Source organism: Lissotriton vulgaris, chromosome 7 (assembly GCF_964263255.1).
Source record: "Lissotriton vulgaris chromosome 7, aLisVul1.2, whole genome shotgun sequence".
NCBI lineage: Eukaryota > Metazoa > Chordata > Amphibia > Caudata > Salamandridae > Lissotriton > Lissotriton vulgaris.
Window position 1 is genome coordinate 432,281,517 of NC_141695.1, and position 23,809 is coordinate 432,305,325.

The 23,809-nt window shown below is 52.3% G+C and overlaps 1 pseudogene; it reads right to left on the reverse strand.

Moving 5' to 3' along the window:
- Nucleotides 1-12,376: 12,376 nt before the first annotated feature.
- On the reverse strand, nucleotides 12,377-16,625 carry LOC147701789 (18S ribosomal RNA; annotated as a pseudogene).
- Nucleotides 16,626-23,809: the final 7,184 nt, after the last annotated feature.

Consider the following 23,809-nt stretch of genomic DNA (forward strand, 5'->3'; position numbering starts at 1 on the left):
TAAGGATTTTTGGGGCTGCAGGTAAGGCATATTTTGGCAGCATTTGTTCGGAACAACTTTGAATTGTACCCATTTTCTGGTAATGCAGGCTCACATGATCCCGCACAATATTGAATTATAAGTTAAACTTTTAGAGGTTTAGTTAGGCAGAAAGAGGGAGAGAAATAAAATAAAAAAATGGACAGAGGTGAGAGAAACAGAAAGATCGCCTTCCTGGGGTTAAGGGTGGAGGGCTTCGGAAGGTGGACCCCTATGCAATGCCCACTTTACCCTGCTCCAACTTTACTTATTATTCTGACACTACGATGGCATAAATTGCAGAGCAATACATTGCAAACATCTAAACTGAGAGCCTGGTATTTATTATAGGATTAGAAAGCAATGTTTTGTTACTTTTATTGCAACTGTAGATGAAATTCCTGATTTAGAGGAGGACACTGATGTATCGATGGTGCAGCATGAGGCATCTGGATTGCAGCCTGAAGCTGCAAACCTTCCTACTGGAAGTGCTGGAGTCTGGGTTGATCCAATCATGGTTCAGCCGGTGTTGCCTTCCTTTAGTGGTTATGTAGGTTGTCGACTGGATTGTGAATTTCTTTGCCTATACAGTTTCTTCAGTTTATGGATGATGTTGTGATCAGTACTTTTTCTTCGGATGCTGCATTTTGTTTATAATGCTTTGGCGTTGTCACAAGATCACCCTGACTGTGACCGTCTTTTTAAGATTCGGCCCGTACTTTGTAGACCGATTTTCAGAGATCTATACTCCAGGGAAATAAATTGTTATTGTTATTGTTAACTACAGCTTGTATAGTGCCCAATCACCGTCAGGTCTCAAGGCGCTTTTGACAGAAGACAGCTAAGCTAACAGAGGAACAGATGCATGGAGCCATGGCACTAAGTAAAGCTTAGAGCTTCTCTAAACAGGAGTGTTTTTAGAGATTTCCTGAACTGCAGCAAGTTAGATTCTTTACGAAGAGATTCAGGAAGTTTGTTCCAAACCTGTGGGACAACCACTGAGAAAGATCTGCCACCCTTAGTAGCTAGTTTATAGCGAGGACAGGACAGCAGTTGAGTGTTTGAAGACCTTAGTGATCGAGTAGGTTTATAGACTCCAAGGCTTTCTTTAACACCTTGGCTGCTGTGACTTTTCCCCTCCTGTGCTGAAATTGCTTGAATACTATAGTTTCATGACGAGCTCAGCTCGTCATAAGCACAGCTCAACTGTGCCTCATGAAGAGCTGAGCTCGTCATGAGCATCGAAAGGGTTAATGTAAGCCGGTGCTTGACCATAGATTGCCTTATGGGCAATGCACAAACTTTTAAACTCCACCCGTTGTTTTATGGGGAGCCAATGTAGCTTACATAACAGCAGCGATGCATGAGTGCGTCTAGGTAGCCTAAAGATCAGCCTAGCTGCATCGTTCAAGACTACTTGCAGTCTATTTATCAGTGTTTTGGGGAGACACAAATAGAGGGCATTCCCGTAATCTAGTCTCGAGATGATTGTGGCGGAGACAATTGTACGGAGCGTGGAGGGGGAAAGCAGAGGGACTAACTTACGTCTAATTAAGTTAGTACAGGTCCCAACCACTGAGGAGATCTGGCTGACCATTGACAGCTCATGGTCGATCTTAATGCCAAGACTTTTTACGTTGGAACACGTTTTAGGGGTCGGGCCAAGATCTTGCGGCCAAAACAAATCACCCCAAGGAGACACTTCAGATGAAACCACCAGGACCTCAGTTTTTTCAGGATTGATCTTCAACGAATTTGCTGTCATTCAGTTCACCGTATGACTAAGTATTTTTTGAGCATGGGTCTGTGCGGATGCAGTGTTATCGATACTAAGTAACAACTGGGTGTCATCCGCATAGTTAAAGGTTTTACAGCCTGTGCTTACCAAAGAAACAATTAAAGGCTGCAGATAAAGATTAAAAAGGAGTGGGGACAGGGCAGATCCCAGGGGAAATCCACACTACAGGGTACCCAAGTTTGATGTACAGTCCTCCAGTTGAATCCTTTGAGATCTTCCAGAAAGAAAGGATTTAAGCCATTTAAAGGCTATGTCTTGTATCCCAAACGCGGCCAATCTGTCCAAAAGCAGGGTATGGCTGACAGTGTCGAATGCCGCTAACAGGTCTAATAAAATCAGGGCACTCGGTTTTTTACTGTCAGCCATACCTCTGAGCTCATTAAGCACCGAAAGCATCACCAATTCGGTGCTGTGATGCGCCCGAAAACCTGCTTGACGTTCGTGGAGAAGATGGTGTGACTCCAGGAATGATGACAAAGATATCAGAACATGTTGTTCCAAAATCTTGGACAAGAAAGGAAGCTGAGATATAGGCCTATAATTTTTTAAGTTGATGGGATCAGCCCCTACTTCTTTATTAGGGGCCTAACTTGTGTTTCTTTAAAACTGGATGGAAGCTGGCCGGAATCTAATGATTTGTTTAGTAGGGAGACAAAATGACTTTCTAGGGCAGGAAGCGCCATGCGAAAAATACTGGGGGGACAAGGATCTGCAGGGGAGCCAGATTTTGTTCGGTTCATGAGCTGTCGTAAGACCGTAGAATCAATCGGGGGAAACTTAGAGATGGTATGTATTGGGAGAAGGGGTTGAGGATGTGGGAGAGTGGAGTGATTGCTGGAGGTGTTCTTGATGTCAATCAGAATAGTTTGTACTTTGTCGAGGAAGTAGTGTTGAAAGGTGTTATAATCAATTGGAGATTCTGATCTTTCTATTTCTTACTCAACTCTGATAAGATCTTGAAGGTTTCTTTTTGAACATTGTCCGCGTTGTTTATTCGGGATTCATAGTACTCCGCTTTAGTTGACTGAATACAGGTTTTGTATAATTTAAAAAACGATTTATAGTGATCTTTATCAATGGGATCGTTTGATTTCCTCCAACGTCTCTCTTAAATGCGGAGTTTAATTTTGTGTTCCCTCAAGGAGGAATTGAACCATGGGGCTCCGTTTACCGTTCTATTTATCTTTTGATTTCTTTCAGGTGCTATTTGATCAATAGCCTGACCAAATAGCTGTTGATGAGTCTTTGGTCCTGGTCCTGTTCAAGGGCCGTTTGGTTTTTAGGCAGTACAATCCTAGCAAGAGGGCACATTATGGAATGAAGATGAATTTGTTGTCTGAGAGGACAGGATAAGTCTATAATTTCTGGGTGTACACTGGTAGGGATTCCACAGGTTGCTGAAGTGTGCAAACCTGTGTGCATTGTAGACTACAATAAACACATGGGTGGTGTTGATATAGTAGATCGGAGGTTGGAACCTTACACTGCTATTCATAAGGCTTACATTTGGTATAAGAAGTTGGCCATCCATCTCCTCAATTTAGCAACTTTTAATGTTTTTGTTGTGTTCAAGGCGTGTTCTCTTGCATCAAATATGACTTTTGTTCAGTTTCAGGAGTGTGTGATAAGCAGCCCTGTTGTATTGGAACAGGCAATTATTCTTAGAGTTGGAGTGATGGAGAATGTGGCTAGATTGAAATATTGCCAATTTCCTGATTTAATTCCTCCCACGCCCCTCCAAAAATCCCTGTAAGAGATGCAGAGTCTGTTTGCGAATAGGTATGTGGAGGGAGAGTCGTATGCACTGTGCTGATTGTCCTTCTAATACTGGGCAGAGTGTGCCCACATGTTTCAGATAGTATCACACTCTGCATTCTTGGGCGCAACCGTGAGTGTATGGCCTGGTCTGTATGGTTTTATAGTTGTTCAGTTTTACGGTTGGCATTAGAATGATGTCTTTAGTTACCGCTGTTGTGTTTGTAGTTATATTTTTGTATCTAGTTCCAATGGGTTTGTGTTTTCTATCTTGTTCAAAAAAAACTTGATGACAGTGTGCTTGGACTGACACTTGGCTGGCGGTGTGCGTAAACTGGCGCTTAGCTGGCAGTGTGGGTGGGCTGGCGCTTAGCTGGCAGTGTGGGTGGGCTGGCGCTTAGCTGGCAGTGTGGGTGGGCTGGCGCTAAGCTGGTAGTGTGGGTGGGCTGGTGCTTAGCTGGTAGTGTGGGTGGGCTGGCGCTTAGCTGGCAGTGTGGGCGGTCTGGCGCTAAGCTGGCAGCGGGGGTGGGCTGGTGCTTAGCTGGCAGCGTGGGTGAGTAGTGACTTTGTGCTGGTCATTACACACACTGCTAGCCAAACACCACTTCACACACTATGTCAACCACCAGCCGATGTGATTGTTGTGTCAGTCATGTGGGGGTATGAAAGTGATGGCCCCTTGAATGGCGCTGTCTGTTGATGTGACTGTTGTAATGTGCTGGGCCAGCGGCTGGCAGTGATAATGGTCTTGTGTGTCACATGTGAAAGGTGTGTGAATGGCCTGTAAAGAGGTTGGCGCCTTGCTGTGGATTAACAGCTCACAAGCTGTAAGTCATTGGTTCAGCAGAATGTGTTTTTCTTGGGACAAAGTTTGAGGTATGCAAGGGATTCTGGGTAACAGAACTTGGTTAGCGCCACACAAGTCACCCCAACCTGGATTCCCCTTGATGTCTATGTTCTAAAGATGTATAGGTTTGCTAGGTTTCCCCAGGTGCCGGCAGAGCTAGGGTTCAAAATCTACAGCTAGGCACTTTGCAAAAAAGGGCTCAATTTTCACTGTAAAAATTTGGCATGGGTCGGGTGCGTGCCAAGATGGCGGTGGAGTAGCTGCATTTCTTGTGGCTCCGCTCGCTGAGGCCAGTATAATAGCATCCAAAGGTGCTCCTGGATGCTGAATTCGGCATATAAGTGCCGGAGAATACAAGGCGTACCTGTGGTGACATATGTGAGGCGACGGTTCCGATCTAGAGCCAGAGATGCCTGACTGCAACGGCCCAGTGGGAGAGAAGCAGGAGCGGGCGTTACTCGAGTCATGCAACGTGGTCGAGTGATCGACCCGGAACATGTGTGCAGAGACCGCGGTGGGTCCTGTGATAGGGCCTGCTGTGAGAAAAGAGCCTGGCAGCAACCAAGCCGAATAACAGAAGAGGTGGAGTGTGGCGCAGAGGCGAGACTAGACCGGCAGGCCACGAGGCATGCTGCACGCCAGCTGACCCCCGGCAGGACTGCACTCCAGATAAGGCCGCCCTGAGTGCGCTTGGCATGGAATTGAAGTAGCGGAGCGGGGACGGGCCTCAACACAGTGGTATCGAGGGGAGAGCGCCGCGATCCCGGAGGGGCGAGAAGGGAAGATCCGAGGTGGATGCAGGCCTTGCCTAGGCCCGGACTAACAGACTAAGCCTCACCCAGCCGACCTAGAGGAGTCCCGGCGCTTCTGCAGGCGCCACCAGGAACTCCACCCCCCGGGCTTAGCAGGCGAAGCAGCTGCCGGGCCTGACCACCCTCCAACCAGTGAATCGGACACATAGACTGGTGGGGGGAGTGTAGGCTGGGCTGACCATCCCCCACAGCTGAGACTGCCCCAGAAGCAGAGAGGAACCCATATTCAGGCATTGAAAACGGGAGCGGGCCGGGGGCGTGGGGTCAATACAGCCGGTGATCATGCCTGCCGAGTGATAGGAGTGTGGCAGCAAACAAGTCGAATAACAGAAGAGGCAAAGTGCGGCACAGAGACAAGACTCGTTCTGCAGGCCGAGAGGCAAGCTGTGCACCAGCCAACCCCCGGCAGGACTGCACTCCTGACAAGGCCGTCCTGACTGCGCCCGGCGTGGAACCGAAGTAGCGGAGAGGAGACAGGCCTCAATACAGTTGAATCGAGGTCAGAGCTTTGGTCCCGGAGGGGCGAGATGGGAAGACCCAGGTGGCTGCAGACCTTGCCTAGGCCAAATAACAGACGAAGCCTCACCCAGCTGATCAGAGATAACCCCCGGGGCTTCTGCAGGAGGTACCAGTAACTGTACCCCTGGCTTTGCAAGCAGAGCGGCTCCAGGCCTGACCATCCTCTAACCAGTGAATCAGACATATAGCCGAGTGGAGGAGGAGTGGGCTGGGCGGACTGTCCCCGCTACGACCTGTGCCTTACGCACGTCCATAAGCCATAAAGGAGGCAAGAGTCTGGCCCCAGAAGTAGAGAGGAGCCCACAATCAGGATTTGAAGGCGGGAGCGGGCCTAGTGGGGGTTACAGCCCATCAGCAGGAACACATTAGAAGACCCCAGGCCAAAGGAGGCTGCAGACCCAACATAGAGAGGCCACGAGTGGGGCAACTCCCTGGTGCCTACTGGCACCCCCAAAACCTTGGAGGTGTGGGGCAGAATCAGCTAGTTGCCACAACCGCAATTCCTCTAGAGGCTGTGACACAGATGGAGGCTGGCCGTAACGAACATACTGTGGGTAACGAGCCGCGGTTCCCCGCAGAGATAACCACTCACTGCACGAAGGACCCGATGATCAAGTACCTTCTGCAGAAACCGGGCACTAAGAAGGCAGACCAACCCACCAACAGGATAAAGATATGGACCCGACTCGAGAACAACTGGAGGAGCCATCACATGAGGGTTCCTGGAGCAGCTGTTCGGGACTCTCAGGGAAGACTTTGCTGGACTGCGACACAATGTCACCTCGGACATTAAGCAAATCAGGGCAGAGGTACAGGAACTCGGCAACCGGGTTGACTCTCTAGAAAGGAATGACGATCCAAGAGAGGAGGAGATTACCGAACAGGCCTGTGAGTTGGTGAAACAGAGACAGGAATGAGGAGCTTTATCTTCGCCTGGAAGACCTCGAGAACAGCTCTCGAAGATTTAACATACTTATTAAAGGTGTGCCACTCCAGGCAGATGGGGGAAGCTGGAGGATTGGGTGGTCCGCTTCTTCTGTCATGTGGCCCCGGCACTGGGAGACAAAGAAATCATCCTGGATCACACCCACTGAGCAGGCCGACCAGCCAAGAACCCGGGACAGCAACATGACATCCTCATGTCTCCACTCAGTTCAACAGAAGGAGATCATAATGGCCACCACCAGAGATAAATCGACCCAGGCCTATGAGGGGCTTCAAGTTGGTATATACCAAGACCTGTCACCGCTCACCCTCCAAAGGCGTAAAGCTCTGAAACCAGCCACAGACTACCTACACGATAAGGGGATCCAGTACCGTTGGGGACACCCTTTCAGGCTTTCATTCGTCTGGAACAAGGAATTGCACTCAGTTCGATCGCTGAAGGAGGCACAGGAGGTACTTGGTCTCGACTTAGAGGAAGAGGGCAGCCCTGAATCAACAACAGAGGATACCGACCCAAGCACTTCGCAGAAACCCAGAAGAATACAAGGGACCATACGCGAGAAACCTTCCAAACCAACAGCCATGGAAAGCCATAAAGAGAGGTGATGCTCTGACAGATACAAAACTGAGATGGGACTGGAGACAACTTGTGTCTTCTGTCAACAACTGAGCGTAGGCCACACAGCTATTCACTAACTTGGTGCTGCAGACACCCCAGATGCGTCCAGAAGCAACGAAACTCAATGTCGGCAGAGTGGGCTCACTCTCATCGATACAATGACCAAACACCGAACACAGAGACCCATGCACGCTAGTGCGTCCTATGCTGGCCAGCTGGCACCCTCTCAAGGCTTGTTTACCTATTTTCTATCTGTACTTCTTTCCTGTCCTGTCTCCTTCTGTTACAATGCCTCGTGGGGGCCTAGCAAGAAATTGGCTGTGGGACTCAAGGAACCAGGGGGGACGCTATAGCCCCAAGGGGAGAGGTCGAGTTCAGAGAACGGAGGCTGCCCGTACCACAATGGCACATGATGCACGCACATGAGACACAATGTCATACAATATATAAATGATGAATCAGGAGGCAGAAGTCACTGAGCAAACCACTGCGGCTGGGGGAGGGAGATGGGAAGAGGAGACGTGGGGACACTGTTCGGCTGGAGAGGTGTGGTGCAGCGGCCAGGGCAGCTCACTACAGAACACAGGGTTCACAGTTCGATCTCCGGCTCCGGCAGCAGCTCAGCTCAGCACCATGTGACTCTGGGCAATAGTTCACTTAATTTCCATGACGGCCCCCAGCGCCTTGAGACCCGTAAGGGTGAGTAGTTTGCGATTTACACATATGGATTTACATTTTACATTTACCTGTGCAACACAACATCAATCTGGAATGGGATTGACCTGGGGCGGAGGGAGGGGTCCCTACTCACATGCGCACCCAGGGTGGGATTCTTGGCCAATCCATTAAGTACCCATATGTCCACCATTAGGATTAGAATCATGAGCTTCAATGTCCGAAGGCTTAATGCACCCGTTAAGCTATGTTTACTTATTACAATGCTTAGAGAGGTGAGTTGCGATATCTGTCTAATACAGGAGACCTACTTGGTGCCCGCTGACTGGTAACGCCTACACTCCAAATGGTATGATAGACAACATTTCTCCGCTGCTCTGGGAAAAAGGCGGGGTGGCTCTTCCCATAGCTTTCCATTTTCAGGGCACGGCAAACGGGGTACATGCAAAAATACGGGGAAGTATGCTGGTGCTGCGTGTTCTGGGGGATCCCATACATACACCATAACTTCCATATACAGCCCTAGTGAGCACCAAGAAGCTTTCTGCCGAGATGCACTAAATATGATCGTGGACTCTCAAGATGTGGATTTAGTATTAGGGGGGCTTTGACCTGTCTAGCTGTGCGCTCGGAGCTATGTTAGTGACAAGCATAGGACACTTGATATCACTCTCAGGCTTAGAGAGTTGGGTTTGAAAGATGCTTGGAGCCTCAGGGTTATCAGCAAGGTGGCAGAAAAATGTGTCAACCGTCAGCTCTCCACCTTCCTGGAATCTGGTGAATTACTCCACTTCTCCCAGACGGGCTTCCGCCCGGGCCAGGACACTGAAACCGCTCTGATTGCAGTGGTGGAGGAGTCTAGGAAGATCCTCTATTCAGGAGGTTCCGTGGCAATGATCCTCCTGGACCTGAGCGCAGCCTTTGACACGGTGAACCACCACACCCTGGTCCACCGGCTCAAGGGATTGGGAGTCACCGGATCGGACCTGTCCTGGTTGAAATCTTTCCTCTTCAACCGATCCTTCCAAATCCTTGAGGGCAACTCCAAATCCCATATGACTCCTGTGCATTGTGGAGTCCCCCAGGGCTCATCCCTCTTTAACGTGTACATGTCCCCCCTGGAAAAAATAGTTACCCCTCATGGTATTAAACTGGTGACCTACGCAGACAATACCCAGCTCATTGTCTCACTGAATCAGCTGAATCGCTCCCCCAACGACCTCTGTTCCTACCTCAAAGACATTACAGCTCTCACCTCAAACTAAACAGTGATAAAACAGAGATCTTGTTATTGGGCAATCAATCTTATTTCACCCCCGAGACTATGTGGCCACCCTGTATGGGACCCGCGCCAATCCCAAAACATGACATAAAAAGCCTGGGAATCTGGCTTGACCAGGACCTCACGTTTAACACCCAAGCTAGGAAAACCACAGGGCCTGCTTTGGCCTTCTTAGAACTTCTCACAAAATCCTTCCCCTCCTACCCCCTAATTCCAGGAAACTACTAATCCAGGGCCTCATTCTATCCAGACTGGACTATTGCAACGCCCTGTATCTAGGTGCCCCCAGAATAGTCATTGCCAAACTCCAGGTCATCCAGAATTCGTCAGCCAGGCTTCTAACAGGCACTAAGATCCGGTGCTCAGCAAAGCCCGCCCTAAATTCGCTCCACTGGCTCCCCATACAGGAAAGAGTACATTTTAAAGCCCTGTGCACCACCCACAAAATCCTCCATGGCAGGGGCCCCCCTATCTTAAAAGACATCATCACACCCTACAAAGCCAATAGAAAGCTTCGGTCTGCCTATCTTCATTTAGCTTCCACGCCCAGAATCAAGAGGGCTCGCACAGGGGCCGCCTCTTCTCCTACAACGGCCCCAAGCTCTGGAACTCCCTTCCCCTGGTCATCCATTCTGAACCCAATCTGCTATCCTTCCGTAAAATTGTGAAAACTTGGCTCTTCCCGTAAACTCCATCTTTCCTGCCAGCACACTCACTAGCGCTGGGACGCTCCAGAGGAGCCCTGCACTTTATTATTCCTTTTTCATTTAATTTAATTTAATTTCATTTCATGGGTGGAGGCTGGCAGGAGAACATGGGAACGAATCGACCTGCAGGCTCACACAAAACAAAGCATGAAAACTGCTGTTCTGCTCGGTTGTGTGGGTGAGATTTGCTTATCAGACTAAGCAGGGGGCTATTGTTAATCACGTCTTTTTTTTAAACTAATTTGAAATGGTGCCTTCGATGACCGACCCTGATCGGTTTGCGTAAAATCTGGTGTTCGTGAAAAAGATGAAGCAGTGTGCGTAGCAGCACAGGCAGGGGAACATTGGGCGAAAAAAAAGAAAAGAGTGCACCAAACACATAAGAAAAGCCAAAAGTAAAGGGACATGTGACGGGGCAGTTGCCACTAAAGGTAAAATCCATCCAAATGAGGAATAATGAGCAGCCTTTAACAAATGAAAATAAAGCAATTTTCACAGTCCAAGGAAAGAAGAGCTAGCAAGTGGTGGGCGTGGCCTACACCCCCAGAGTAGCTACTCCATGACTCGCAGAGCAGCGCATGCACGCTGCTAGGCTCGACCTAAAAATAGTTACAAGAAAAAGAGTAGTCTATTAGCACCAATGTCCCACAAAACTTTGGACAATTTTGAAAGGTTAGTCCAAATGGATCTGAAGAAACATACGTTTCATACCCCCCACCATGACTCATTTGACTACAAAAAAAAGGGATACTTAACAGTTGCAGCCAAAAAACGAGAGTTAACCATGCAAATCGCAGGAGGGGCATAGATTATCATGGATACAATATACAATTCTAATAAGGTACAAGAAGACATTAATAATTGCTCATCTTATTCAGAATTGGATCAAGACTTCAACTAAAGAATTTCAGAGCCCCCCCACACCCACCCTCTGAGTCCCGCCATTTTATGTCCTGCCTCAGCACTTCTCCCTCCTCCCGACCTACTTAGAAGCCGCAGCATGGCAATAACAAATGAAAGCCCGTCCGTGCCTGGACCATTCCCAGCTCCAGGAACCCTGGCTCTCCCGCCACCCAAAGATACACCACCACCACCAAGCTCTAGACTTGATAACTGCTGTCGCACCTCGCCTTGTTCCGCAGTAGGGCCATTCATCTACCGGCACTGCCGGTTCTCCTGCAACACCGAAGCACTCACACGCCCATTCACCACCACCGCAACCATGCCTAATCTACTCCACTGTCTCCTGCTCAACACATGATCACTCTGCAAGCATGCCACAGAGATCTGTGATACCATCACCTCCCTAACCTGAAATACTCTTCCTTACCGAGACCCGGCTCAGACGTGCATCCGTGCCAGACATTGCCGCCGCAGCACTGGACGTATATGAGATTTAACACGGAGACCGCATTCACAAAAACAAATCATATCGCCATCATTCACAAGGAAACCATCCTCTGCACCACCACCGTGGAAGGCGCCATCCCATATATGGAACACCTTAACTTCCATCTCAATACAGACAAAACCACCATCACCTACAGACTTCGAAGACCTCGCCCCGGCTTCTGCAACACCATTCCCAAACTCATCACCTACTTGCAATGGACACCAAGCACTATATCTTCCTGAGAGACCTCAACAATCCTCCTGGAGAGCATGAACAACATGGACCTCACTTAGATTGCCCCCGACCCCACACACATCGCAGGACACACACACCTGACCCCATTTTCACAGCCAGCAACAGAGTCAAGTGCAGCCAGTTCACCAAGCTCACCAAGACAGAGCACAGCATCGTCCACTTTACCATCACGGGATCCTCCAGCTCACCCACTAAGCTGCCAAGCACCCATCACCACAGCAGGAACAAAGTATCAGAGAGCCAGTGGACCGACGCCCTCACCGCCTTTCACCTCCACCAACCAAGATCAAGCTATCAAGAACCTACCCACCTGAATCAGTGACAGCGCCAACAGAATCATATGTCACGCCCACCAAACGCAGGAACCACATTTCCCCCTCAGCCCACACATCCCACAAACAAGCCAACTGAAATGAGAAAGACTAAACACATATGCAAGTATCTAGAAAATAGCACTGCCATTCAGTTTACCCCCACCGCGGGGGTCGTGCCGGGTGAGTGTGTGCTCTGACTCGGGAGGGCCCACCTCTGTGCCCCTCCCATTAAGCGGTACCTGGGGATCGCCACCGTCCACTGCACATCAGTCCGGTCCTCCACCGAGGCCCCGTCCTCATCCAAGTGCCCCATGCGGCCACAGACCGTTCCGCCGGCCAGGGCACGCAAGGGCAGGGTCCTGTGCCTAGGGTGTGCTTGCAGGGGACAGCCGAGGGCTTCAGGCTGGCGCCGTCGGTCGCTCGGGCCGCTCTGCCATTAATGATACTTTTGCATGTTGACCTACGGAAACCTTGTTACGACTTTTACTTTCTCTAGATAGTCAAGTTTGATCGTCTTCTCGATGCTCCGCCAGTGCCGACCCCAGCAGGGCCGATCCGAGGACCTCACTAAACCATCCAATCAGTAGTTGCGAAGGGCGGTGTGTACAAAGGTCAGGGACTTAATCAACGCAAGCTCATGACCCGCACTTACTGGGAATTCCTCGTTCATGGGAAATTATTGCAATCCCCAATCCTATCACGAACGGGGTTCAGCAGGTTACCTGCACCTGTTGGCGAAGTGTAGACACGCTGATCCGTTCATTGTATCTAAGGGCATCACAGACCTGTTATTGCTCTATCTCATGTGGCTGAATGCCACTTGCACCTCTAAGAAGGTGGACGCCGACCGCTGGGGGTTGCGTAACTATTTAACATGGAGGAGTCTCGTTCGTTATCAGAATTAACCAGACAAATCGCTCCACCATCTAAGAACGGCCATGCACCACCAAACACAGAATCGAGAAAGAGCTATCCTTCTGTCAATCCTTTCCGTGTCAGGGCCGAGTGAAGTTTCCCGTGTTGAGTCAAATTAAGCCACAGCCTCCACTCCTGCTGGAGCACTTCCGTCAATTCCTTTAAGTTTCAGCTTTGCAACCATACTCCTCCCGAAACCCAAAGACTTTGGTTTCCCGGGAAATGCTTGGCGGGTCATGGGATAACACCGCCAGATCGCTAGTTGTCATAGTTTATGGTCAGAACTACGACAGAATCTGATCGTCTTCGGACCTACGACTTTCAATCGATCAATCACAAAATTTGTATAGCCCGCTACTCACCCGTAAGGGTCTCAAGGCGCTGGAGTGGGGGGTTGCTACTTCTTGAGTTGTTTCCTGAAGGAGAGATGGTCCCGGGTCAGCCGTAGGTGAGTGAGGAGGGAGTTCCATGTCTTGGCTGCCAGGTAGGAGAAGGATCTACCTCCGATGGTGGATTTCCGAAAACGTGGGATGGAGGCGAGGGCGAGGCCGGCGGAGCGGAGCTGGCGGGTGGGTGTGTAGAAAGTGAGGTGGCTGTTGAGGTACTTCGGGCCCGTGTCATGGAGAGCCTTGTGTACTTGGGTGAGGAATCTGAACGTGATCCTCTTGTTGACAGGGAGCCAGTGCAGGTTAATCAGGTGGGCAGAGATGTGGCTGCGGTGAGGGATGTCCAGGATGAGTCGTGCTGAGGCGTTCTGAATGTGCTGGAGACTTGTCTGGAGTTTGGCTGTGGTTCCAGCATAGAGGGTGTTCCCGTAGTCCAGACGGCTGGTGACGAGGGCCTGGGTGACCGTCTTCCTGGTTTTGGTGGGGATCCACCGCAAGATCTTTCGGAGCATGCGCAGGGTGTTGACGGCATTCACTTGCTTGGTCATCGTGAGGGAGGAGTCCAGGATAAAGCCCAGGTTGCGTGCGTGGTCCGTTGGTTTGGGTGTGATGCCCAGGGCAGGGGGCCACCAGGAGTTGTCCCAGGCAGAGGGAGATGGTCCTAGGATGAGGACTTCCGTCTTGTCTGAGTTCAGTTTCAGGCGGCTGATCTTCATCCATTCTGCAACATCTTTCATTCCTTCCTGGAGGTTGGCTTTGGCCGTGGCGGGGTCGTTGGTGAGGGAGAGGATCAGCTGGGTGTCGTCGGCGTAGGAGATGATGTTGAGGTTGTGTTGGCGAGCGATGGCTGCTGGAGGGCTCATGTAGACGTTGAAGAGGGTGGGGCTGAGTGAGGATCCTTGCGGTACGCCGCAGATGACTTCGGTGGCCGCGGAACGGAACGGGGGGAGGCGGACTCTCTGGGTTCTTCCGGCGAGGAACGAGATGATCCAAACTAGCCCCGCTCCTTAAATTCCGGTGTTGCTGAGGCGCCGTTTCAGGGTGCGATGCCATACGGTGTCGAAGGCTGCTGAGAGGTCCAGGAGGATGAGGGCAGCAGTTTCCCCATTGTCGAGCAGGGATCTGATGTCGTCGGTGGCTGCGATGAGGGCGGTCTTGGTACTGTGGTTTGCTCGGAATTGGGACTGTGAGGGGTCGAGGGATCCGTTGGTCTCGAGGAAGGCGGAGAGTTGTCTGTTGACGGTCTTCTTGATGACTTTGGCTGGAAAGGGGAGGAGTGAGATGGGGCGGAAGTTCTTGAGGTCCGAGGGGTCCGCTGTGGGTTTCTTCAGGAGGGCGCTCAGTTCGGCGTGTTACCAGCTCTCCAGGAAGGTGGCGGAGGCGAAGGAGCTGTTGATGAAGATTCGGAGATGGGGTGCGATGATGGAGTCGGCTTTGTTGAAGATATGGTGTGGGCATGGGTCGGTAGGGGAGCCGGAGTGGATGGTGTTCATCAGGCGGGTGGTGTCTTTGGTGCTGACAGGGGTCTAGGTGCAGAGGGTGGTGGTGGGGTGTGCTAGTTCGGTGGTTGGGTGCGTGGTCAGTGTGCCGAAGCTGTTGTGAATGTCGGCGATCTTGCGGTGGAAGAACGAGGCGAGAGAGTCGCAGAGGTCTTGCAAGGGTGTGATGTCGTTGTTGCAGGCGCTGGGGTTGGAGAGCTCTTTAACGATGCGGAAGAGTTCCTTGCTGTTGTGGGTGTTGTTGTCCAGTCGTTCTTTGAATGCTGTCTTCTTGGCGGTGCGGATCAGCTGGTGGTGTTTGTGGGTGGCGTTCTTGGGGGCTGTCATGTGTTCTGCTGTTTGGTCGTGGCGCCAGGCTTTCTCGAGGGTGCAGCAGGTTTTCTTGGAGTTTTTGAGGTCGTTGGTAAACCACGAGGCTTTTCTGCTGCCGGGTCTGCTGGGAGGATTCTTCAGTGGTGCGAGTTCGTCGGCGCAGTCGGTGAGCCACTGTGTGAGGTTGCGGGCTGCTTCGTCGGGGTCCGTCGTGTTGGTGGGCGGGTTCTGGCTGAGAGTGGTGGCGAGCTGGTCGGCGGTGATCTTGCTCCAGCTTCTGCGGTTAACCTGTTGTGGGTGGTGGTGGGTCATGGTTCTCCTGAAGTTGAAGTGGACGCAGCTGTGGTCTGTCCCGTGTAGTCCATTGGAGTGGCTGAAGGAGATGTGCTTGCTGGAGGAGAAGACGGGGTCAAGCGTGTGGCCGTTGTAGTGGGTGGGGGTGTTCACCAGTTGCTTGAGTCCGAGGTTGGTGAAGTTGTCCAGCAGGGTGGCGGTGTTGCAGTCCTTGTTGTTCTCTAGGTGGAAGTTGAGGTCCCCTAGGAGGATGTAGTCTGTGGAGGTGAGGGCGTGCGGACTGACGAAGTCTGCGATGGCTTCGCTGAATTGTGTGTGTGGTCCTGGGGGTCTTTCGATCTTGGTTAATGAAAACATTCTGGGCGAATGCTTTCGCTCATCTTGCACCGGTCCAAGAATTTCACCTCTAGTGTCGCAACACGAATACCACCAGCCGTCCTTCTTAATCCTGGCCCCAGTTCCGAAAAGCAACAAAATAGAATCGGAGTCCTATTCCATTATTCCTAGCTGAAGTATTGAGGCAACCGGCCTGCTTTGAAAACCCAATTTTTTTCAAAGTAAACGCTTCAGACCCCCAGTCAAGAGAATCAAGGGGGCGCCGAGAGGCAGGGGCTGGGACAGGCGGTAGCTCGCCTCGTGACAGACCGCCAGCTCGATACCAAGATCCAACTACGAGCTTTTTAACTGAAGCAACTTTAATATACGCTACTGGAGCTGGAATTACAGCGGCTGCTGGCACCAGACTTGCCCTCCAATGGAGCCTCGTTAAAGGATTTAAAGTGTACTCATTCCAATTACGGGGCCTCGAAAGAGTCATGTATTGTTATTTTTCGCCACTACCTCCCCGAATCGGGTGTGGGTAATTTGCACGCCTGCTGCCTTACTTGGATGTGGAAGCCGTTTCTCAGGTTCTCTCTTTGGAATCGAACCCTGATTCCCCGTGGTCACCATCGAAAGTTGATAGGGCAGACATCCGAATGTATTATCGCCATCACGTGGACGTGCAATCGGCCCGAGGTTATCTAGAGTCACCAAAGCGGCCAGGCGAGCCTGTATTGGTCTTGGTCTGATAAATACATGCATCCCGGGAGGTCAGCACTCATCAGCAAGTATTAGCTCTAGAATTACCACAGTTGTCCAAGTAACAGATGGAGAGATCAAAGGAACCATAACTGATTTAATGAGCCATTCGCAGTTTCACTGTACCGGCCGTGTGTACTTACATGTGCATGGCTTAATCTTTGAGACAAGCATATGCTACTGGTAGAATCAACCAGGTAGACGCACCTGCTGACAGGGTGGGGTTTGGGAACTGGTGCCTGTCTCCCTGACCGACAACCTTCCCACACCCCTCCCTCTGGGGAGCCTGCTAGGGGAAGGAGCCCACCTGCCTGGGCCAGAGGGCTCGCTGGGGGGGTGGCGGAACAGTTGCATGGGCACCAGCGGGCCCAGCTGTCTCCCCGGAAGGAGAGAGGCGGGCCGAGGCACAGCCTGAAGGAGACGCAGGGGTGGCAGAACCTGGCGGCGGCACCCCTCAGAACAGTCATTCCGAGCTGGTGTGGAAATGAGCGGGGCAGAGAGGGGCGACAGAGTAGCATGCAAGGTCTACAGACCTGCCAAGCGGCAGTGTCTGTAGACCGGAGCATGGTGCTACCCGACCTCTCCAGCTTGCGTCGGACCACTGGGGGGCGCAAGCGCCCAGGGCTGCTCAGCCTTCGCTCTGCTGGGTAAGGGGAAGCGTCAGGCCCTCGAGTCCGGCGGTCCATTTGGGGTGGCCAAGCAGTCCATCCCTAAACGGACCGAGCGTGCCTAATCGATCGAAATATGGCCAGGGCCTTCCCCTGGCAGGCCACTCTGCGTGGGGGATGCCGGCTTCGCGTCTGCCTACTCCCGGGCAGGGAGGCTCGGAGGAAAGGCCCATCGGGAAGGGATGGGAGGCAGGCACAGAACCAGGCCCGGCTCCTGCCTTTTGCTGTCTTGGAATCGCAGGACCTCACGGGGGTTTGACTGACCCACTCCCTAGTAATCCGGAGGAAAAATACTCAATTTTCTTGTAATCCGTGCACACCAGGTGACCCAAGGCGCAAACGTGCCCGACCTCCTGGAGCCCTCGCTGGGATCGAGGAGGCAAACAAGTCCTCGGCGGGACTTCCAGGGAAGCCCAGCCATCTAGTCACTCAGTTGGAAAGCATTGCGCAAGACCAGATGGCATAGGGAAAGAAAAAGGGTTATATCCTGAGCAATGCTCAGGATATAACCCTTTTTCTTGTGCTTGATGGTGTAGAAGTGGTCTACATCTCTGGTAATTGGTGGGTGGCAGTTACCATATCCTTAGAGCAACCAGATTTTGTGATTGGATTTCACTACAACTTCACGCAAGTAATACTCAATCATCCTCATCCTATTAGATGGCCGAGGGGATAGGTGCGACCAGATGCACGAGGGGAAAGGCGCAACCAGATGGCTGGGCTTGAAGGGCTGCCATCTGGTCCTTCTGTGCCCTAACAAAAGGGGGAGCAGGTGCTGGGGCATGGGGATGGAGGCCCGGGCCCTAGCTGGGTCTAAGCCATGGGGCTGTGAGGGGGAGCCAACAGGCCCTCCGACCCAGGGCCTGCAGACACCTTGACAATCAGGCGCAGCAGGGGAGTTCTGCACAGGACTGACGGACCCCCATTCTGGGCCCTTGGAGGAGCAACAAGCCTGAGGACAGGGCCCAGGGTGGAAGCAGACGACCCAGGGCCAAGCGGGCCCATGGACCAAATCAGGGTGCCCTGGCCCAGAGGTGCAAGGGAAGCCTACCTGTACCTGCGGGGCCCGGTCCTGGGCACCTGGGCACCCAGCCACACGGCAGGCCCAAGAACGGAGCCTAGGGTGTGGAAGCTGCCCTCCCCGGGGCCCTCAGGGGCACCGGGCGGATCTGCTGAATCCAGCTAAGCAAGGGGGGGGGGGGTTCCCCAGGCACAAAGGAATTCCGTCTTTGGCACAGCAGCAGTCTAGCGCCCAGGGCTGGAGCACCCAACCCGGGCCCCTGGATCTAGGTGGGGCTCCCAGGCTCAGAGGCGCAGGAGAAGCCTCCCCGGGCCCGTGAGATCCCATTCCAAGCACCCTGCCACGCGGAAGGCCCGAAGACGGAGCCCCAGCTAGGTCCAGGGGCCCCAGGCCCCTCAAGGGGTGCCCTGGGTACCAGAGAGAGCTCCTGAACCCATCCAATCCGGGGGAGTCTCCTCTGGCACGATAAAAACCCCATCTTGGGCCTTTGGCATAGCAGCAGGCTGCAGGATAGAGCCCAGGGCTGGAGCACCCAGGGCCCATGGACCTAGCCAGGGCTCCCGGGCCAGTGGGACCCCGTCCCGGGCACCCTGCCATGCAGCAGGCCCAAGGACGGAGCCCAGGGTGAGGAGGCCACCCTCCCCAGGGCCCTAAGGGCCCCCCGGCTGGAGCTCCTGAACCCAGTCAAGCAGGGGAGGCTTTCCCGGGCACAATGGAACCCCGTCTTGGGCCTTTGGCAGAACGGCAGGCTAGGGGACAGGGTCCAGGGTGGGAGCACCTGACCCGGGGCCCGGTGGGCCCCTGGACCAAAGCCAGGGCTTCCAGACCCAGAGGCACATGGGAAGCCTTCCCGGGCCCACATGACCCTGTCCTGGGCACCCTGCCGTGTGGCAGGCCCACGGGGACGGAGCCCAGGATGGGGAGGGCGCCCTCCCCAGGGCCTTCAGGGGGCAGGGCCTCCAGAGATCTTGAACCCAGCCTAGCAGGGGCAGGCTCCCAGGGCCCTTCTTGGGCCCATGGAGGAGCGGCAGGCCAGGAGGCTGAGCCTGGGCCCCCCAGACCCTGTCGGGGCTCCCGGGCACAGGTGAGGCCTCCCTGGGCCCTCAGGCCCCCATTCTGGGCACCATGCAACATGTTGGGCCAGGGGTCAGAACCCCTGGCTGGGGGGGGGGCGTCCTGGCTGTTCAACTGAGGACCGCTAGGCCGAGAGGGTTTCTGGAGTACCCTGTCGCTAGTAATCCAGAGGAAGCGTACCTCTTTTCTAGTAACCCGTGCGCACCGCAAGACAGACGACCCAGGGCGCGGATGCGCGCGACCTCCTGGAGCACTGGCTGGGATCGGGGAGGCGAACGAACCCTAATCATGACTTCCAGGGCAGCCCAGCCATCTGGTTGCCCCATTGGAATGTATTGCGACCGACCAGATGGACGGGTCCAAAGGACACCAATCTGCCTGGCTCCGCCTTCGCAGGAGGGCTCCCGCCTGCCCTTTGGAGGGTTCGGGGGCTCTACGTCCCGGGGGCTCGGAGACCCCGGCTGGGTCTTGGGCCCGGGGCTGCGGACGCGGGTTCCCGATGGACCTCCGACCAAGGGTCCCTCAGGCACAATGACAAATGGCGGAGCAGGGGAACAGAGCCCCGTGCCCAGCCAGAAGTGTCGGCACACACAGGAGAGGCCTGGCTAAGGACCCAGTCTCAGGTGACTTGCCACGAGCCCAGGGTGGGGAGGGCACCATCCACCCCAGGCCCACGAAGGGCCCTTGCAGTACCTCCTGAACCCAAGCTGAGCTGGGGAACGCTCGATGGGCCCATGGTAGAGGCCGGTGTCCAGTGTAGGGAGGGCCCAGCCAGAGGTCTTGGGCCCGGATGCCCAAGGGAGGACCGCCCGGGCCTGATGGAGCCCATCCCGGGCACTTTGCCACGCTGTGGGCCGCAGAACGGACAGAGGATTTGCCTGGCCCTAGGCCATCTAGTCGCCAGCTGAGAGCCCCCAGCGCGTGAAGTTTTCTGGTGTACCCAGTAATCCACAGGAAAGGTACCTCCATTTCTGGTAACCCAAGCTCACTGATGGAGGGGACCCAAGGCACGGACGCGCCTGACCTCCCGGAGCCCTGGCTGGGATTGGGGAGGCAAACGAGCCCTCATCGGGACTTCTAGGGCAGCCCAGCCATCTGGTCGCCCCAGATGTCCAAGGGGAAAGGCGCAACCAGATGGCCGGGCCCAAAGTACGCCAATTTGCCCGCTCCAAGCCTTCATGGGAGGGCTCCCGCCTGCCCTTTGGAGGGCTCGGGGGCTCTGTGTCCCGGATGGTTGGAGACCCCAGCTGGGTCTCGGGCACAGGGCTGGGTCTCAAGCAGGGTGTGCGAGGGGGGACCCCCAACGTCACTCTGACCCGGGGCTCGCAGGCACCTTAACACGCAGGCGAAGCGGGGGACAGGCACCCGGATCCTTGACTGGTCACACGACGTGGGATCCACACCCCAGGGCCTGCCAGAGCCCAGGCCACGGAACCGGTCCTGCTTCTAAACCCAGCTGGGGGGGGTGTTTGGGGAGCCTCCCAAGGGACCCCCGTCCCAGGCAGACGGACCCTCGGCAGTCCGCAGTACGGTGGCTCCCAAAGCCCCCGCCCAGGTCAATGCTTCTCAACCCAGCCAGGCCGGGGGGATCTGGGAGCCTGCCTGGGCACAAGAAACCTCCGTCCCGGGTCGGGCACATGGACCCTCAGCTGGCCGCAGGCCGTGGGCTCCTGTTCCATTGAGTTTTTTCATAACTTGTGGATCTCCACGTGCTGGCACTACGCCAACCCCGCCTAGGGTTACTCACCACCTGGAATCAACACACCACTCAAGCCACCACCACCATCATCATCATGTACTCCATCGACTCTGGAGCACCCTGAGGCCCCTATCCGCTACGCATCTTCAACCTCGGAAGCAAGATAATCAGCACTGAGTTCACCGCCATCTTCAAACACATCTACCACCACAGCCAGCTTCCTGAAGAATGGAAACATACAGAAGTCCAACCTCTGCTGTAAAAATCAGGCGTAAACCCCAGCAACACTGAGAACTACAGTCCCATCTCACTGCTCACTTTTTCAGCCAAAGTCGTTGAAAAGGCCATCAACCGCCAATTCATGAACACCTGAAAAACAGTCTTCTGGACACCTCCCAATCCAGATTCCGTACCAATCAGCACCAAAACAACCCTAATCGATGAAACCAACGACATCAGAACCCTCCTGGACTAGGGAGAAACAGCGGCCCAGATCCTCCTTGACCTCTTCAGCGTTTAACACCATATCCCAACACACCCCTATCGAGAGACTACCACATTGGAATTCAAGGAAATGCCTTCAAATGGATCACCCCCTTCCTCACCAAAAGAACATAGAGTCTGCCTACCTTCTTTCACCTCAGAACCCAAGAACATCATCTGTGGCGTCCCTCAAGTCCCTAAGCCCCACATTGTTCAATGGGTACATGAACGCCCACCCCCTTGGCCAACATCATTAGAACCCAATGATTAAATATATCCTGCACCATGGCTAACTTCCACAGATGCATGACAAGCTTTGCCGACTGGATGAAAGACAACTGCCTTAAACTCACAGACAAAACGGAAGTACTGATCTTCAGGAGCATTGCCTCAGCTTGGAACAACTTTTGGTGGCATTCTGAACTTGGACCCTTGCCAACTACGACTGACCATGCCAGTAACCCTGGCATCATACCGTACAGCAAACGCGCCATGAAAAAAAAGATCAACAGTCTCCTCTACCTGGTTACTCACCCTTTGCATGCTCTGTAAGATCTTCAAATGGCTCCCCATCCAAACTAAAAGAACTGTCACTCAAGTCCTAGTCACCAGCCGACTGGACTACGGCAACGCACTCACTTCTCGAAAAAAGACTGTAGACCATACAGAACTCAGCAGCCAGACTGATTCTTGACCTCCCCAGACAATTCCACATCAACCCGCACCTCAGGAAGCTACACTGCCAGCCCATTCAGGATATGTCAGTTCAAGATTATGATCCACGCCTACAAAGCCCTGCACTACCAAGGACCAGCATACATCAACCACTGCATGAACTTCCACCAGACACCTGCGCTTCGCCTCCCTCTCCCACACAGCTGCACCTGCTAAAGCAATGGTGAGGCCGCTCTTTCTCCCACCTCACCACCAAGTCCTAGAAGACTTGCTCTAACACCTGGAGACCCCCACGGGTGATTAGCTGTGCTTTACAAATCCAGTTTGATTTGATTCAGCCACTGTTACAACAGACACCATATTACTTGAAAGACAATTGAATTTTTAAAGAAGCTGCAGAATCTTACATTTCCTTTGGATACATAATTACTTTTATGCCCCATTGATGTAAATTGTCTATTCCCTTCTATCCTCCAAAATCTGGTTATCGAAGCAGTTAAATGGACGTTGTTGAACTCCAACTAAATACAGGTCAACAAGACTGTCTTTCTGGAACTACTACACTTTAAGTTGTACCTCTGTTACTTTGAAAGGTAAAACAAGTTTTATCTGCAAATAGGCAGAACATCCATGGGTTTTTCTGGCTCACCCAGCTATTCTAATTGTCCCAATTTGAAGATCAATGCATCCATCTATAACCAGGACAATTGAACAAAGTTTTATCATGTACACAAGCTGGCAAGGTACTACAGATAGCCTTGAAAACAATACACTAGAACTAAATTTGAAATGTGAACATATGACGTTCAGCCGTAACATTAGAAAAGCGCAGATTGCTTATTTGGATGTACTAGTAAGTCTACAAAATCAAAAAATCATTACAAACATATATAGAAACCCCACAGACAAACACTTTTCTTCACTACACAAGTTTTCATCGAAATCTCTAAAACATTTACTTTTTTCACAATCCACGCGAATCCAGAGGAGAATATCTGAACCACAGGATTTACAAACAGATCATTACATTTAAAAAAAGAATCAGTTTTACATCCGGGGTGCCCGCACTTGAGCTGGACTATTCACTAGATTATGACTATACACAGAACATCACCTACAGAAAGATCACAAAGCATCACAGACCAGAATAAGCTTGTATCCCACCCATAATACATATTATCAAAAAGATGAGGCATGTTAACATTTTAACCTGATTTCAGATTCGAATTAAATACAGTTTGTTTCAGATTAAATTTGGATTAAAGATTATTTGTTTCCAATTCAGATTAAACATGGTTTGTTTACAAATGCACAACAAATTTAAAGGAGTTGGTAAGCAACAAAGGAATAGAAGAGAGAATCATAAATAAACTGGACACTTATCCCTGCCAAGACCACGTACATTGTAACAATGTTATTGGGGGCTCTATATTATTTATCCACATATGGTAACATCAATTAAACGGAGACAAAGCAGGGATTGCAATATCAGCAATTCTATCTATTCTTTCAAATGCCAGTGTGAGACCTGTCTGCTTTTGGGGGTCCTCTCACAACTATGATTTATTTTGTCCCCTTTGGCCTCCGAGTGTTATTTTGTTTTTTACGTCCACCCAGATTTTTTGGTTGTCAGCATTGACTGTGGGGCTAGGTGTTCCTTGAGTAGGACGTTGTGCCTTACCCTTGAGGCCTAGTCATCTACATGAAAATTTAGTGAGATCCCCGAAACCTAAAATGGAGTCCATCAACTGACATAACGGTCAT